The sequence below is a fragment of the Lingula anatina genome, chromosome 10 (assembly GCF_051362555.1).
Source record: "Lingula anatina isolate TDL-2025a chromosome 10, LinAna3.0, whole genome shotgun sequence".
NCBI lineage: Eukaryota > Metazoa > Brachiopoda > Lingulata > Lingulida > Lingulidae > Lingula > Lingula anatina.
The window spans coordinates 10,218,416-10,236,810 of NC_141776.1; the positions used below are offsets into that span (position 1 = coordinate 10,218,416).

General features: G+C 33.6%; 1 long non-coding RNA gene across 1 annotated transcript; it reads right to left on the bottom strand.

Moving 5' to 3' along the window:
• Nucleotides 1–408: 408 nt before the first annotated feature.
• LOC147759560 (uncharacterized) lies at nt 409–17,559 on the bottom strand. The gene is made up of 2 exons (XR_015331429.1): nt 17,065–17,559; nt 409–1,044 (listed from the first exon to the last, which is right to left on the bottom strand). It is a non-coding gene; the product is annotated as an uncharacterized LOC147759560 (long non-coding RNA).
• Between the last annotated feature and the right edge of the window lie 836 nt (nt 17,560–18,395).

The following is an 18,395-nucleotide window of genomic DNA, read 5'->3' on the forward strand; positions in this document are numbered from 1 at the left end:
CACATGAAAGTTATTTTGTTTCCTTCTTTGGATGGCATCATAGCTAAGTTGAGGTTTTTAAGAGGCAACCTATGTCAAACAACTGGTAAAAATTGTATTTGAAGCCAGTTATTATATAATAGCAGCCAAGAGCTGGTGGTTGTTGGATTGCTGCCTTTTAATAACTAATAAATTTTACCTGAATTATATTTTAATGTTTTTATCTTCTTATTTTTCAGGGAGGATAGTGCAGAACTACTAGAGTATTTTTACCTCTGTGGCAGTCAATTTAAAAACTACAATATATCATTCTATTAGTTTTACAATAAAAATTTAATTTTCTGTTATCAAATGAGTTTTGTTTTTCCTTCTTTTCTAAATTAAAAAGTTTAATTTAGCATTAAAATGTATAATGCACAATAAATAAAGTACTACATCAATTACTTTATTCCAATGCAATAAACAAAGTACTGCATCAATTACTTTATTCCAATGCACAATAAATGAAGTACTACATCAATTACTTTATTACAATGCACCAAAATTTCTGACTCCCTGATCCCAGTGCCAGCTAAATTATCTCAAAATGTTTAATCACATTTCTTATTTTATTTCTTTTACATTGAAACATTTAACTATAGATACATACATGAACAGTGGTATATGCACTTACCCAAAAACAGCTCAATTACTGAGTATTATATTTTTGCTTCTACATTTCAGCATTTTCACATTTAAATGAAATAGATATGCCAATTCTTTGATTATGCAAGTTTCTTAATCCAAAATTGTAATATCAAGGAATGGAATGTCACAGAAGGTGCGCAGTACCAAGCAAATGTTTCCTTGTCTGGACACGGCTAGTTTTCCTGAGAAACAATTGTCAGTTTATATATGATCCTTAAAAATCACTGTCTTCAGTAATTATGGTGGTATTCATAAGGAGCTGCAAGCATGGCCTGTAGTTGTCTTGCTTTATTTAAAACGGGTCATAATGTCTTCAGACATTTGGGCAGCTTGAAATATTCCAATTACTTCGGATCCTTAGAGGTAAATGAGTTCTAACTGAAAAGTATAAAACAAATTAATAAAAACAATTTTAAAATCCCAGCTGATTTTGGTCTTCTTAAAAAAGGGAAATGTTCACATCAGTAATATTTCTTAGGTTTCATGACACTTCGTTAAAGAAAAAATTCACAAACCTTTTCACTTTCTAAAACAATTATTCCAAGAGTACCAGCAGTCTTTTCCATACAAATTAGAGGGTAAAATGAAATTGTTTCGTTTCACAAGCACACACACACACTCTCTCTTTCTCTTTTGCTCTTTCACTCTGAGTCTCTCTCTGTTTCTCTCTCTCTCTCTCTCTCTCTGGCTGTTTTTCTCTTTTTCTCTCTCTCCCTGGCTCTGTTTTTCTTTCTCTGTTTCTCACACACAAAATCCATGTGATAAGCTAATCAGTTGACTGTGTTTTTTTAAGTGCCAAGTTTATTGGAAATTGATAATCAGAAGTGTGGGTTTGACCAAAACAAATATTGCAATATTGCAATGTATTATTTACTATCAAAGAAAAAAGCAAATGTGATGATTTGAATTTGTTTGTGAAGGAGGTTGCAAGTTACCTACAGATGTCATCTGGAAAACAATATATACCCATACAAGACTCCTCCTTATTATTAATGTCGGATGCAGATTACTCCTTACAATGGGTTTCTGGAATGGGTTGTTGTTAGCACAATATTTGACAATGTCCTAAATCTTGCCACATGTCATGTATTGTACACATGGATAAGACATAGTTCTGCTCTTGCTGCTGTCTTTCACTGCCTGCTTTTTTCTGGTAAGGGTAATCTGGAAAGAAAGAACAATAAACTTCAGAAAACTGAAAATTACACTGAAAAAAAAAACTGGCAAACACCATGACTTAAAATAGTTAAATGATAATAATTTTGTCAAATCTTGTCCAACATTTCTGATATTTTAACAAATGATGCTTAACATCAATACAAATCTGTGATAATCTGATCAGTTGGCTGTGTGTCTAACGAAAAGTATTTTCTATGGACGATATATTTGAGAAAAATGAAAATTACACTGAAAACACTGGCAAATTCCATGACTTAAAATAGTTAAATGTTAATAATTTTGACAAATCTTGTCTTATACTTCTGAAATTTGCACAAATGATGCTTAACAACAATAAAAATTTGTGATAAGCTGATCAGTTGACTGTGTCTAACGAAAAGTGTTCTTTGGGGCAATATATTTCGGAAAACAGAAAACTACCACAAAAACACTGGCAAATTCCATAGCTCAAAATAGTCAAACGTTAATAATTTTGTCAAATCTTGTCCAATTCTTCTGAAATTTGCACAAAAGATGCTTAACAACAATAAAAATCTGTGATAAGCTAATCAGTTGACTGTGTTTTTTTAAGTGCCAAGTTTATTGGAAATTGATAATCAGAAGTGTGAGAATTGACCAAATCAAATATTGGAATATTGCAATGTATTATTTACTATCAAAGAAAAAAGCAAATGTGATGATTTGAGTTTGTTTGTGAAGGAGGTTGCAAGTTACCTACAGATGTCATCTGGAAAACAATATATACCCATACAAGACTCCTTATTATTAATGTCAGATGCAGATTACTCCTTACAATGGGTTTCTGGTATTGTTGTTAGCACAATATTTGACAATGTTCTAAATCTTGCCACATGTCATGTATTGTACACATGGATAATACATAGTTCTTCTCTTGATGCTGTATTTCACTGCCTGCTTTCTTATGGTAAAGGTACTCTGGAAAGAAAGAACAATAAACTTCAGAAAACTGAAAATTACACTGAAAAACAAGGCAGCAAAGCTGTCAAATGTACAGACAAAAAACAGGAAATAACTATGCACAAAATAGGCTACTGTCAATTCTGATGCAGAAGTACATTATGTTAAACTGCAAATTCAACATCAAATTTTAATTATGCTCAACAGGTAATACCAATGTAAGTAAAATGTGTAACAAGCATCAGGCTTCAGGCCCATGGGAGTTCAAGTTCACACTTTGAAAATGTATAACTTCCAGAAAAAGAAGCCAATTAGACTGCTTTTCCAACTCAGGCTGCATTTTAGTCCTGTATTTCTTTTTTGAAAGTTTGGAAATTATAAGTAACATGGTTTTCCCATAATGGTCATCATGGCAGCAGCACCCAAAATTGTGTTTTCTTCTATTCTGATGCAATATTACATAATGGTTAACAGCCTAATGACCGTCAATTTTCAATAATAAAATATACGTATCATGGATTTTCAGAAAATGTGACTAGCATGGGTCTTCAAGCCCGTGGAACTTCAAACTCACACCTTGAAAATGCCAATATGTGAAAAATTAAATTTTCACGAAAAAAAACTGTTTAACTGGCAGTAAGAATTACCAAACAGCCAAAAAGTAAAACTGCCTTCCACTTATCCTGTTTATAATGAAAGTGCACAGCACCGACGCCGACGCCGGTGACAGCAACGACAGACGTAGGTGATGGCAATATGTACAGACACATCTGTACATATTTACTGTACTGTTTGAGAACAGTAAGTGACATGGTTTTTCTTAAATGGTCATCATGGGAGCAGTGCCCAAAATAGGTTTTTTTCAAATTTTGATGCAATATTACATAATGTTTAACAGCATAATGACCATCAATTTTTAATAATAAAATATTAGTATCATGGATATTCACAAACTGTGACTAGCAAAGGTCTTCAGGCCCATGGAACTTCAAAGTCACAACTTGAAAATGCCAAAATGTAAACAAGACAGCACTGTTCTGAAATGTTTTTTTTTTCCATTTTTAACAATTTTTAACATAAAACAAAATTAACAGTTTACTGCCATTTTTATATGATCAACTAAGAAAATTGATGAGATGGGAAAAATATCAATAGAGCAGTGTTATTTGTCCAATTTCTTCCATTCTGAAATTCTGAACATAGTGAATGATTGAATCTGACAAACTGCAATGATATGAGTTTATTTCCATTTTTGAAACTTTATTACACAATACACGATCACAAGTTTACCATCATTTTTACATAATCAACTAACAATGTTGTAAAGATGCAGGAAATGTCAAACAAACACTTTTACGTATCTTATTAATAAAATCATGAAACTGTTAACATGTCTAAGAATTGAATCTGAGGAAATGTGAAAAAACAGCATAACTTCTAAAATAATGGTCCGATTATACTGATTTTTTAACTCAACCTGCGTTTTAGCAGGATTGACCACTCCTGTGAGTTTAATGACAATTGGCCTGTCTGTTTTTCTTATTTTGTGTTTACAGTGTTGCATATATGCTGAAAAGTGAAAAAAAAAGCATAACTACTTAAATAGTGGCCTGATCATGCCGATTTTCGAACTTGACCTGCATTTTAGTAAGATCAATTACTCCTGTGAGTTTCATGACAACAGGCCTATCGGTTTTCCTTGAAATGTGTTTACAGTGTTGCATATATGCTGAAAAGTGAAAAAAACAGCATAATTTCTACAATAATGGCCCGATCATGCTGATTTAAGAACTTGACCTGTGTTTCATGAATATTCATCAGCTCTGTAAATATAAAGCCAAAAAGTAAAACTGTCTTCCACTTATCGTGTTTACAAGGAAAGTGCATGGCGCCGGCGACGGCAACGACGGCGACGGCGACGACAGACGCAGGTGATGGCAAGATGTGTCTGTACATAAAAAACTGGGAAATTCCATGACTTAAAATAGTTAAATGTTAATAATTTTGACAAGTCTTGTCCAATGTTTCTGAAATTTGCACAAATGATGCTTAACAACAATAAAAATCTGTGATAAGCTAATCAGTTGACTGTGTCTAACGAAAAGTATTTTCTTTGGACAATATTTAAGAGAAAACTAAAAATTACACTGAAAATAAGTTGGCAGATTCCATGACTTAAAATAGTAAAACGTTAATAATTTTGTCAAATCTCATTCAATGTTTCTAAAATCTGTACAAATGATGCTTAACAACAATAAAAGTCTGTGGTAAGCTGATCAGTTGTTAGTGTCAAATGAAAATTGTTCTTTGGGGCAATATATTTCGGAAAACGGAAACTACCATAAAAACACTGGCAAATTCCATGGCTCAAAATAGTTAAACGTTAATAATTTTGTAAAATCTTGTCAAATACTTCTGAAATTTGCACAAATGATGCTTAATAACAATAAAAATCTGTGATAAGCTAATTAGTTGACTGTGTCTAACGAAAAGTATTTTCTTTGGACAATATATAAGAGAAAACTCAAAATTACACTGAAAATAAGTTGGCAAATTTCATGGTTCAAAATAGTTAAATGTTAATAATTTTGACAAATCTCATCCAATGTTTCTAAAATCTGTACAAATGATGCTTAACAACAATAAAAGTCTGTGATAAGCTGATCAGTTGTCAGTGTCAAATGAAAAGTGTTCTTTTGGGCAATATATTTTGGAAAACAGAAAACTACCTTAAAAACACTGGCAGATTCCATGACTTAAAATAGTTAAATGTTAATAATTTTGACAAATCTTGTCTTATACTTCTGAAATTTGCACAAATGATGCTTAACAACAATAAAAATCTGTGATAAGCTGATCAGTTGACTGTGTCTAATGAAAAGTATTTTCTTTGGACGATATATTAGAGAAAACTCAAAATTACACTGAATATAAGTTGGCGAATTTCATGACTTAAAATAGTTAAACGTTAATAATTTTGTCAAATCTCATCCAATGTTTCTAAAATCTGTACAGATGATGCTTAACAACAATAAAAGTCTGTGATAAGCTGATCAGTTGTCAATGTCAAATAAAAAGTGTTCTTTGGGGCAATAAATTTCGGAAAACAGAAAACTACCACAAAAACACTGGCAAATTCCATGGCTCAAAATAGTTAAACGTTAATAATTTTGTCAAATCTTGTCCAATTCTTCTGAAATTTGCACAAAAGATGCTTAACAACAATAAAAATCTGTGATAAGCTGATCAATTGACTGTGTCTAATGAAAAGTATTTTCTTTGGACAATATATTAGAGAAAACTAAAAATTACACTGAAAATATGTTGGCAAATTCCATGGCTCAAAATAGTTAAATGTTAATAATTTTGACAAATCTCATCCAATGTTTCTAAAATCTGTACAAATGATGCTTAACAACAATAAAAGTGTGTTAAAAGCTGATCAGTTGTCAGTGTCAAATGAAAAGTGTTCTTTGGGGCAATATATTTTGGAAAACAGAAAACTACCACAAAAACACTGGCAAATTCCATGGCTCAAAATAGTTAAACGTTAATAATTTTGTCAAATCTTGTCCAATACTTCTGAAATTTGCACAAAAGATGCTAAACAACAATAAAAATCTGTGATAAGCTAATCAGTTGACTGTGTTTTTTTAAGTGCCAAGTTTATTGGAAATTGATAATCAGAAGTGTGAGAATTGACCAAAACAAATATTTCAATATTGCAATGTATTATTTGCTATCAAAGAAAACAGCATATGTGATGATTTGAGTTTGTTTGTGTAGGAGGTTGCATGTTACCTATAGCTGTCATCTGGAAAACAATATATATCCATACAAGACTCCTCCTTACTATTAATGTCAGATGCAGATTACTCCTCACCATGGGTTTCTGGAATGGGTTGTTGTTAGCACAATATTTGACAATGTCCTAAATCTTGCCACATGTCATGTATTGTACACATGGATAAGACATAGTTCTGCTCTTGCTGCTGTCTTTCACTGCCTGCTTTTTTCTGGTAAGGGTACTCTGGAAAGAAAGAACAATAAACTTCAGAAAACTGAAAATTACACTGAAAAAAAACTGGCAAACACCACGACTTAAAATAGTTAAATGATAATAATTTTGTCAAATCTTGTCCAACATTTCTGATATTTTAACAAATGATGCTTAACATCAATACAAATCTGTGATAATCTGATCAGTTGACTGTGTGTCTAACGAAAAGTATTTTCTATGGACGATATATTTGAGAAAAATGAAAATTACACTGAAAACACTGGCAAATTCCATGACTTAAAATAGTTAAATGTTAATAATTTTGACAAATCTTGTCTTATACTTCTAAAATTTGCACAAATGATGCTTAACAACAATAAAAGTCTGTGGAAAGCTGATCAGTTGTCAGTGTCAAATGAAAAGTATTCTTTGGGGCAATATATTTCGGAAAACAGAAAACTACCACAAAAACACTGGCAAATTCCATGGCTCAAAATAGTTAAATGTTAATAATTTTGTCAAATATTGTCCAATACTTCTGAAATTTGCACAAAAGAAGCTTAACAACAATAAAAATCTGTGATAAGCTAATCAGTTGACTGTGTTTTTTTAAGTGCCAAGTTTATTGGAAATTGATAATCAGAAGTGTGAGAATTGACCAAAACAAATATTTCAATATTGCAATGTATTATTTGCTATCAAAGAAAACAGCAAATGTGATGATTTGAGTTTGTTTGTGTAGGAGGTTGCATGTTACCTATAGCTGTCATCTGGAAAACAATATATATCCATACAAGACTCCTCCTTACTATTAATGTCAGATGCAGATTACTCCTCACAATGAGTTTCTGGAATGGATTGTTGTTAGCACAATATTTGACAATATCCTAAATCTTGCCACATGTCATGTATTGTACACATGAATAAGACCTAGTTCTGCTCTTGCTGCTGTCTTTCACTGCCTGCTTTTTCATGGTAAGGGTACTCTGGAAAGAAAGAACAATAAACTTCAGAAAACTGAAAATTACACTGAAAAAACTGGCAAACCTCATGACTTAAAATAGTTAAACGTTAATAATTTTGCCAAATCTTGTCCAATATTTCTGATATTTTAACAAATGATGCTTAAGATCAATAAAAATCTGTGATAATCTGATCAGTTGACTGTGTGTCTAATGAAAAGTATTTTCTACGGACGATATATTTGAGAAAAATGAAAATTAAACTGAAAACACTGGCAAATTCCATGACTTAAAATAGTTAAATGTTAATAATTTTGACAAATCTTGTCCAATAGTTCTGAAATTTGCACAAATAATGCTTAACAACAATCAAAGTCTGTGAAAAGCTGATCAGTTGTCAGTGTCCAACGAAAAGTATTCTTTGGGGTAATATATTTCGGAAAACAGAAAACTACCACAAAAACACTGGCAAATTCCATGGCTCAAAATAGTTAAATGTTAATAATTTTGACAAATCTTGTCCAATGTTTCTGAAATTTGCACAAATGATGCTTAACAACAATAAAAATCTGTGATAAGCTGATTAGTTGACTGTGTCCAATGAAAAGTATTTTCTTCGGACAATATATTAGAGAAAACTCAAAATTACACTGAAAATAAGTTGGCAAATTTCATGACTTAAAATAGTTAAATGTTAATAATTTTGTCAAATATTGTCCAATACTTCTGAAATTTGCACAAAAGAAGCTTAACAACAATAAAAATCTGTGATAAGCTAATCAGTTGACTGTGTTTTTTTAAGTGCCAAGTTTATTGGAAATTGATAATCAGAAGTGTGAGAATTGACCAAAACAAATATTTCAATATTGCAATGTATTATTTGCTATCAAAGAAAACAGCAAATGTGATGATTTGAGTTTGTTTGTGTAGGAGGTTGCATGTTACCTATAGCTGTCATCTGGAAAACAATATATATCCATACAAGACTCCTCCTTACTATTAATGTCAGATGCAGATTACTCCTCACAATGAGTTTCTGGAATGGATTGTTGTTAGCACAATATTTGACAATATCCTAAATCTTGCCACATGTCATGTATTGTACACATGAATAAGACCTAGTTCTGCTCTTGCTGCTGTCTTTCACTGCCTGCTTTTTCATGGTAAGGGTACTCTGGAAAGAAAGAACAATAAACTTCAGAAAACTGAAAATTACACTGAAAAAACTGGCAAACCTCATGACTTAAAATAGTTAAACGTTAATAATTTTGCCAAATCTTGTCCAATATTTCTGATATTTTAACAAATGATGCTTAAGATCAATAAAAATCTGTGATAATCTGATCAGTTGACTGTGTGTCTAATGAAAAGTATTTTCTACGGACGATATATTTGAGAAAAATGAAAATTAAACTGAAAACACTGGCAAATTCCATGACTTAAAATAGTTAAATGTTAATAATTTTGACAAATCTTGTCCAATAGTTCTGAAATTTGCACAAATAATGCTTAACAACAATCAAAGTCTGTGAAAAGCTGATCAGTTGTCAGTGTCCAACGAAAAGTATTCTTTGGGGTAATATATTTCGGAAAACAGAAAACTACCACAAAAACACTGGCAAATTCCATGGCTCAAAATAGTTAAATGTTAATAATTTTGACAAATCTTGTCCAATGTTTCTGAAATTTGCACAAATGATGCTTAACAACAACAAGGCAGCAAAGCTGTCAAATGTACAGACAAAAAGCAGGAAATAACTATGCACAAAATAGGCTACTGTCAATTCTGATGCAAAAGTACATTATGTTAAACTGTAAATTCAACATCAATTTTTAATTATGCTCAACAGGAAATACCAATGAAAGTAAAATGTGTAACAAGCATAAGGCTTCAGGCCCATGAGAGTTCAAGTTCACACTTTGAAAATGTATAACTTCCAGAAAAAGAAGCCAATTAGACTGCTTTTCCAACTCAGGCTGCATGCCGATTTTCGAACTTGACCTCCGTTTTAGTAAGATCGATTACTCCTGAGAGTTTCACGACAACAGGCCTATCGGTTTTCCTTGAAATGTGTTTACAGTGTTGCATATATGTTGAAAAGTGAAAGAAAAAAGCATAACTTCTACAATAATGGCCCGATCATCCTGTTTTTTGAACTTGACCTGGGTTTTATGAATATTCATCAGCTCTTTAAATATAAAGCCCAAAAGTAAAACTGCCTTCCACTTATCGTGTTTACAATAAAAGTGCAAGGTACATCTGTACATATTTACTGTACTGTTTGAGAACAGTAAGTGACATGGTTTTTCTTAAATGGTCATCATGGGAGCAGTGCCCAAAATAGGTTTTTTTCAAATTTTGACGCAATATTACATAATGTTTAACAGCATAATGACCATCAATTTTTAAGAATAAAATATTAGTATCATGGATATTCAGAAAATGTGACTAGCAAAGGTCTTCAGGCCCATGGAACTTCAAAGCCACAACTTGAAAATGCCAAAATGTAAACAAGACAGCACTGTTCTGAAATGGGTTTATTTCCATTTTTAACAATTTTTAACATAAAACAAAATGAACAGTTTACTGCCATTTTTATATGATCAACTAAGAAAATTGATGAGATTGGAAAAATATCAATATAACAGTGTTAAATGTCCAATTTCCTCCATTCTGAGATTCTGAACATAGTGGATGATTGAATCTGACAAACTGCAATGATATGAGTTTATTTCCATTTTTGACACTTTATTACACAATACACGATAAAAAGTTTACCATCATTTTTACATAATCAACTAACAATGTTGTAAAGATGCAGGAAATGTCAAACAATCACTTTTACGTATCTTATTAGTTTAATAATGAGACTGTTAACATGCCTAAGAATTGAATCTGAGGAAATGTAAAAAAACAGCACACCTTCTAAAATAATGGCACGATTATGCTGATTTATGTACTCAACCTGCATTTTAGTAAAATTGACCACTCCTGTGACTTTCATGACAATTGGCCTATCTGTTTTTCTTATATTGTGTTTACAGTGTTGCATATATGCTGAAAAAAGAAAAAAAAGCATAACTACTAAAATAGTGGCCCGATCATGCCAATTTTCGAACTTGACCTGCGTTTTAGTAAGATCAATTTTTCCTGTGAGTTTCATGACAACAGGCCTATCGGTTTTTGTTGGAATGTGTTTACAGTGTTGCATATATGCTGAAAAGTGAAAAAACAGCATAACTTCTACAATAATGGCCCGATCATGCTGATTTTCGAACTTGACCTGCATTTTATGAATATTCATCATCTCTGTAAATATAAAGCCAAAAAGTAAAACTGCCTTCCACTTATCGTGTTTACAAGGAAAGTGCACGGCAACGACGGCGACGACAGTCGCAGGTGATGGCAATATGTACAGACACATCTATATATATTTACTGTACTGTTTGAGAACATGGTTTTTCTTACATGGTCATCATGGGAGCAGTGCCCAAAATAGGTTTTTTTCAAATTTTGATGCAATATTACATAATGTTTAACAGCATGATGACCATCAATTTTTAAGAATAAAATATTAGTATCATGGATATTCAGAAAATGTGACTAGCAAAGGTCTTCAGGCCCATGGAACTTCAAAGTCACAACTTGAAAATGCCAAAATGTAAACAAGACAGCACTGTTCTGAAATGTTTTTTTTTTTTCATTTTTAACAATTTTTAACATAAAACAAAATTAACAGTTTACTGCCATTTTTATATTATCAACTAAGAAAATTGATGAGATGGGAAAAATATCAACAGAGCAGTGTTAAATGTCCAATTTCTTCCATTCTGAGATTCTGAACATAATGAATGATTGAATCTGACAAACTGCAATGATATGAGTTTATTTCCATTTTTGAAACTTTATTACACAATACACGATAACAAGTTTACCATCATTTTTACAAAATCAACTAACAATGTTTTAAAGATGCAGGAAATGTCAAACAAACACTTTTACGTATCTTATTAGTTTAATAATGAGACTGTTAACATGCCTAAGAATTGAATCTGAGGAAATGTGAAAAATATGCTGAAAAGTGAAAAAACAGCATAACTTCTACAATAATGGCCCGATCATGCTGATTTTCGAACTTGACCTGCGTTTTATGAATATTCATCAGCTCTGTAAATATAAAGCCAAAAAGTAAAACTGCCCTCCACTTATCGTGTTTACAAGGAAAGTGCACGGCGCCGGCATCGCCATCGCCATCGGCGACGGCGACGACAGACGCAGGTGATGGCAATATGTACAGACACATCTGTGTCTGTACATAATAAAAATCTGTGATAAGCTGATTAGTTGACTGTGTCCAATGAAAAGTATTTTCTTCGGACGATATATTAGAGAAAACTCAAAATTACACTGAAAATAAGTTGGCAAATTTCATGACTTAAAATAGTTAAATGTTAATAATTTTGTCAAATCTCATCCAATGTTTATAAAATCTGTACAAATGATGCTTAACAACAATAAAAGTCTGTGGAAAGCTGATCAGTTGTCAGTGTCAAATGAAAAGTATTCTTTGGGGCAATATATTTCGGAAAACAGAAAACTACCACAAAAACACTGGCAAATTCCATGGCTCAAAATAGTTAAATGTTAATAATTTTGTCAAATATTGTCCAATACTTCTGAAATTTGCACAAAAGAAGCTTAACAACAATAAAAATCTGTGATAAGCTAATCAGTTGACTGTGTTTTTTTAAGTGCCAAGTTTATTGGAAATTGATAATCAGAAGTGTGAGAATTGACCAAAACAAATATTTCAATATTGCAATGTATTATTTGCTATCAAAGAAAACAGCAAATGTGATGATTTGAGTTTGTTTGTGTAGGAGGTTGCAAGTTACCTATAGCTGTCATCTGGAAAACAATATATATCCATACAAGACTCCTCCTTACTATTAATGTCAGATGCAGATTACTCCTCACAATGAGTTTCTGGAATGGATTGTTGTTAGCACAATATTTGACAATATCCTAAATCTTGCCATATGTCATGTATTGTACACATGAATAAGACCTAGTTCTGCTCTTGCTGCTGTCTTTCACTGCCTGCTTTTTCATGGTAAGGGTACTCTGGAAAGAAAGAACAATAAACTTCAGAAAACTGAAAATTACATTGAAAAAACTGGCAAAACCCATGACTTAAAATAGTTAAACGTTAATAGTTTTGTCAAATCTTGTCCAATATTTCTGATATTTTAACAAATGATGCTTGACATCAATGAAAATCTGTGATAATCTGATCAGTTGGCTGCGTGTTTAATGAAAAGTATTTTCTATGGACGATATATTTGAGAAAAATGAAAATTAAACTGAAAACACTGGCAAATTCCATGACTTAAAATAGTTAAATGTTAATAATTTTGACAAATCTTGTCAAAATAGTTCAGAACAATAGTTCTGAAATAATTTTGTCAAATATTGTCCAATACTTCTGAAATTTGCACAAAAGATGCTAAACAACAATAAAAACCTGTGATAAGCTAATCAGTTGACTGTGTTTTTTTAAGTGCCAAGTTTATAGGAAATTGATAATCAGAAGTGTGAGAATTGACCAAAACAAATATTTCAATATTGCAATGTATTATTTGCTATCAAAGAAAACAGCAAATGTGATGATTTGAGTTTGTTTGTGTAGGAGGTTGCAAGTTAACTATAGCTGCAATCTGGAAAACAATATATACCCATACAAGACTCCTCCTTACTATCAATGTCAGATGAAGATTACTCCTCACAATGGGTTTCTGGCATAGGCTGTTGTTAGCACAATATTTGACAATGTTCTAAATCTTGCCACATGTCATGTATTGTACACATGGATAAGACAGTGCTGCTCTTGGTGCTGTCTTTCACTGCCTGCTTTTTCATGGTGAGGCTACTCTGAAAAAGAACAATATAACTGAGAAAATTGAAAATTACATTGAAAAGACTGGCAAATTATATGACTTAAAATAGTTATACATTAATAATTTTGTCAAATCTGGTCTAATGCTTCAGAAATTTGTACAAATTAAGCTTTACACTACAGCACTACTGATTCAAAAATTCACTGAAATATTAAAAGATCCACAATACAATGTGATCTACGGAAGAGCATTTAATAAATGAATATTATGTTGTTACTTGACCATTTTGAAAATTAATCTGGAATCAATGTGTTCCATTGTATCAGTATAGTTCTGTGCCTCCTAGTACAGTGTTGTATTCATGAGTCATTGTGTTCCATTGTGGCAGTATATGTAGTCCTGTGCCTCTTAGTACAGTGAAGTAGTCATGACTCATTGTGCTCCATTGTGGCAGTATAGTCCTGTGCCTCCTAGTATAGTGTAGTAGTCTGGAGTCATTGTATTCCATTGTGTCAGTATAGTCCTGTGTCTCCTAGTACAGTGTAGTAGTCTGGAGTCATTGTATTCTATTGTGGCAGTATAGTCCTGTGTCTCCTAGTGCAGTGTAGTAGTCTGGAGTCATTGTATTCCATTGTGTCAGTATAGTCCTGTGCCTCCTAGTACAGTGAAGTAGTCATGACTCATTGTGCTCCATTGTGGCAGTATAGTCCTATGTCTCCTAGTACAGTGTAGTAGTCTGGAGTCATTGTATTGTGTCAGTATAGTCCTGTGCCTCCTAGTACAGTGAAGTAGTCATGACTCATTGTGCTCCATTGTGGCAGTATAGTCCTGTGTCTCCTAGTACAGTGTAGTAGTCTGGAGTCATTGTGTTCCATTGTGCAGGCCCGTAGCCAGCAATTTCAAAAGGGGGGTTCTTTTTCTGAAAAAGTGGACCTTTTCCCATAAAAACTTCTTGTACCTAGATCAAATTTTACCCAGAGTGGACCTTTCCCAGCAAAAGGGGCGGTTCTTTGGAACCCCCCGAACCCCCCCTGGCTACGGGCCTGATTGTGGCAGTATAGTTCTGTGTCTCCTAGTACAGTGTAGTAGTCTGGAGTCATTGTGTTCCATTGTGGCAGTATAGTTCTGTCTCCTAGTACAGTGTAGTAGTCTGGAGTCATTGTATTCCATTGTGTCAGTATAGTCCTGTGTCTCCTAGTATAGTGTAGTAGTCTGGAGTCATTGTGTTCCATTGTGTCATTGAGTACCAGCAGTCTTTTCCATACAAATTAGTGGGTAAAATGAAATTGTTTCGTTTCACAAACACACACACACTCTCTCTCTTTCTCTTTTGCTCTTTCACTCTGAGTCTCTCTCTGTTTCTCTCTCTCTCTCTCTCTGGCTGTTTTTCTCTCTCTCCCTGGCTCTGTTTTTCTTTCTCTGTTTCTCACACACAAAATCCCTAAGTCCCTTTTTGCTAAATGAGCTGATAAACAGATTTATTTTATTAATGAATTACTTATTAAGAAATGGATCACAACCAAAATCCTTTTTTTTTTGTTAACTTGTTTCTTGGTCCCCTCAATTTCTACAAATGTCATCAAACTGTATTAATAACTTTTTTGCATAATGATTCTAGGACAGACAACACAGCAAAAAAAAAAAAAAAAAAACATGGTAATTATGTACATTTTAAACTCTGTCACTGGACAAAAATTGGTTCCTAAACTTAATTACTAAATATTTCAATTGCATGTCACAAGTAATAAATTTGCTAACAACCATTATTTGTATTTTGTTCCATTTGTCTACACTCTACTACAGATTGAAAAATGTTAGAAATTGTTGTTAATCACACCTGGTGAATTTTTACAATCCCTCTTCTCTCCCAGTTCCAAGAGTGTCATTTCAATATTTTAAGAAGTTATCAATCAACACAACACAACAGTCCACCTAACTCTGCCAACATTCTGTATCAGTTACTTATAAGGAACATGCTGAGCTATAATCAACAAATAAAATTCTAGCATTACAATAATAATAATAAATAAATGTATATGTGAACAAATCAAATGTCAAAACATGGGAAGTTTAGTGGTTAAAAAAGGCTAACCCAGAGGTAGATTTAGAGGGGGAGCGGGGGGTCCTTCGGTTTCTACAAAAACCAAAAAGAAAAAAAAAAGAAAAAAAAAAAAAACAACACTAATTCTCCCCTCTCAAAATCAACATAAATTGTATTCCCTACAATCAACCCGTAAATCCAAATTCTCACCTTAAACATCAAGGTGGGAATTTGGATTTACGTTTTTTTTGTGCGTATGCCACGCATGGAATTTACAAACGAGCGATGGGATGATGTAGCCTGCACCATTTGCGGTAAGCGTGCCAAGTTTTAGGCCGCTCCGACACCCGGCAGTATTTTATTTCGATTATTATGTTTAAATTTGTGGAATCTTGTTTCACAAGCTTACTCTATTTTATTGTCTCTATGGAGGTATATGGGGACTTTACGACATTCGGCTTGAAGGCTTTAACCACTTGTTATAGTTTATTTTGGCATTGTTTTGGATTATTGTGGCAGTCTAAGGTTGTTCTAGGTGGTTTTCAAGTTTATGCACCCGTTTTCAAAATCATTTAGTGATATTACGACAATCGTTTACTATCCAATCAAGGTGACAGCCGAGCGTGTCCAAATGGACCCGATTTTGCCCTCCAAAACACCAAAATATTTTTGGGCCCTTCAGCGGGTCCTGAACCATAACACAAGGGGGCCAAGGGTCGGCTTCGAATCCAAGGCCTGTTATTTGTAAGAAAAACTGACCCCCCCCCCCCCTTTTCAAATCCTGGAACTGCCCCTGTCATGCCACCTGCAAACTGCGTTCAGCAAAGTGGTATCTTCTTTGCAGAATTATTTGCCAAATACCGTACTTTTTCTCAAAATTTACAATGTCACAATTGCCTTAACACATTTGAACATTTTTAATGATTCCTTCTTCTTAGGGGCTTGCTTAAACCAAAATCAGTGGTGAATTTAGGGGGTGTCAGTGGGGTCCTGACCCCTTATGTCGTTTTGAAAATCACACCAATCTGAAATTAATAATTTGACTTGCTGAATCATATTTCCAAACAGCACCGTTGGTCCTCTAAAATACAAAAAAAATCCAGAGCCCTTCAGTGGGTCCCCAACCCCACGGCAATGAGGGGGGGGGGGGGGTCGAGGGTCGGCTTTGCATGCCTGTCATTCCTAAAAAACGGACCCTCCCCCTTTAAATAATCCTGGATCCGCACCTGTAACTCATCCCTCTGATCTCACTGGGTTTTATATAAACGGGTATTAAATTACTGATTATGATACCATACACAAACTATTGATACAAAATCTATGAAAATGCAAATACAAAACACTAACAGTGACCTCTGTATTGTGGTCAACTGATGACCCATCACCAATGGTCAGTTTACCTGAGTGTCCCAAGTGCTCTCTTCGTGACCTGTTGACCACTGTCCACTACGAATAACCCACTTATTGTTCTCAAGAAGTGCCCGCGGTTGCCGGGTAGAAATAGTGTTGCAAGCACATAGCTTTTCATCTTTATATACGCCCTGGAGCTGAGGGAAATTTTACAATGTTAGTCCACCACATACTCTCCCTGATGATTGGAAAATGTGTGTGCATAAGGGGGGATTAACCCTCTCTTAACCCTCCTAGCTCCTATGTCTACGCATCGTTCTCATGCTGCCACAACGCGCTCTGCGTTTCCCGGGAGTTGAAGAGTTAACGCGGGCAGCGTCATTTTAGGGAGAGGCAGATGACATTTTAGGGAGAGGCAGATGAAATAGAAAGGTCTCACGATATCTGCAAAATTGTACACTGTGAAATTAAATAATTGGGACACTTTTTTTAACTTTGTAAAATATTGCAATATACTTTGCTTTCAGTAACTTTATATATGTCACTTTTTTTGGTCACTTGATAATGTTCTCTCACCGTCTTCCCCCTAAAATGTTCCACACTAGAAAAAATCGATAATCGTATGGGAGTATTATACAGGCAATTGGCCTACTTCACCAGCTGGGCGGCAATCATCACTATTTTACCACTTTTATGACCTGGGAGAGATTACGTCATACACTTGGGATATGATGGTTATTTGTGATTGTTTAACTAATAAACTGCGGGTATTGATAAAATATTCATAAGTGTATCAGTGAAAAAGGAACATTTATATTTGAAAATTATAAAAAAAAATGTGTAATGAACCCAAAACAAACAAAAAACCTGCATTTTTTCTCTTATATGCAAATTAGATTGTCTTCAGTAATAAAGCTGACAGGATGTGATGCTCAAACCAAAGATTCCAAAGGTGGCAATCTTAATTAATCTTTATTTTGATATTAAATCATTCGATAATATTTTTATCGGTAAAAATATAATTGAAGCTACCAAATTAAATTTTCCTGGAGAATTTTTTTCTTATTGCAAACCATTGCTCGACTCGTTCCTGGGATGAATTTAGTAACAGCCAGAAGGGCCTGAGAGTACTCCCCCCTCCCTCTACTCCAATGTGTTCTACATGTATGTCCTATCCAGTGGGCAGACAACGTGTACCCTCTACACACTGTTAGATTATTTATATATGTATTCTGTATCCATTTACCTTTTTATGAATTATCGATTCCTAATACTGAGGTGCTTATAAAAAGCGATTGCTATATATTTTTATTGAAGGAATGGGGGGGGGGGGGGGGGGGCGGAATCAGTAGGGGTGGGTTACATTCTTTTTGTCTACAAA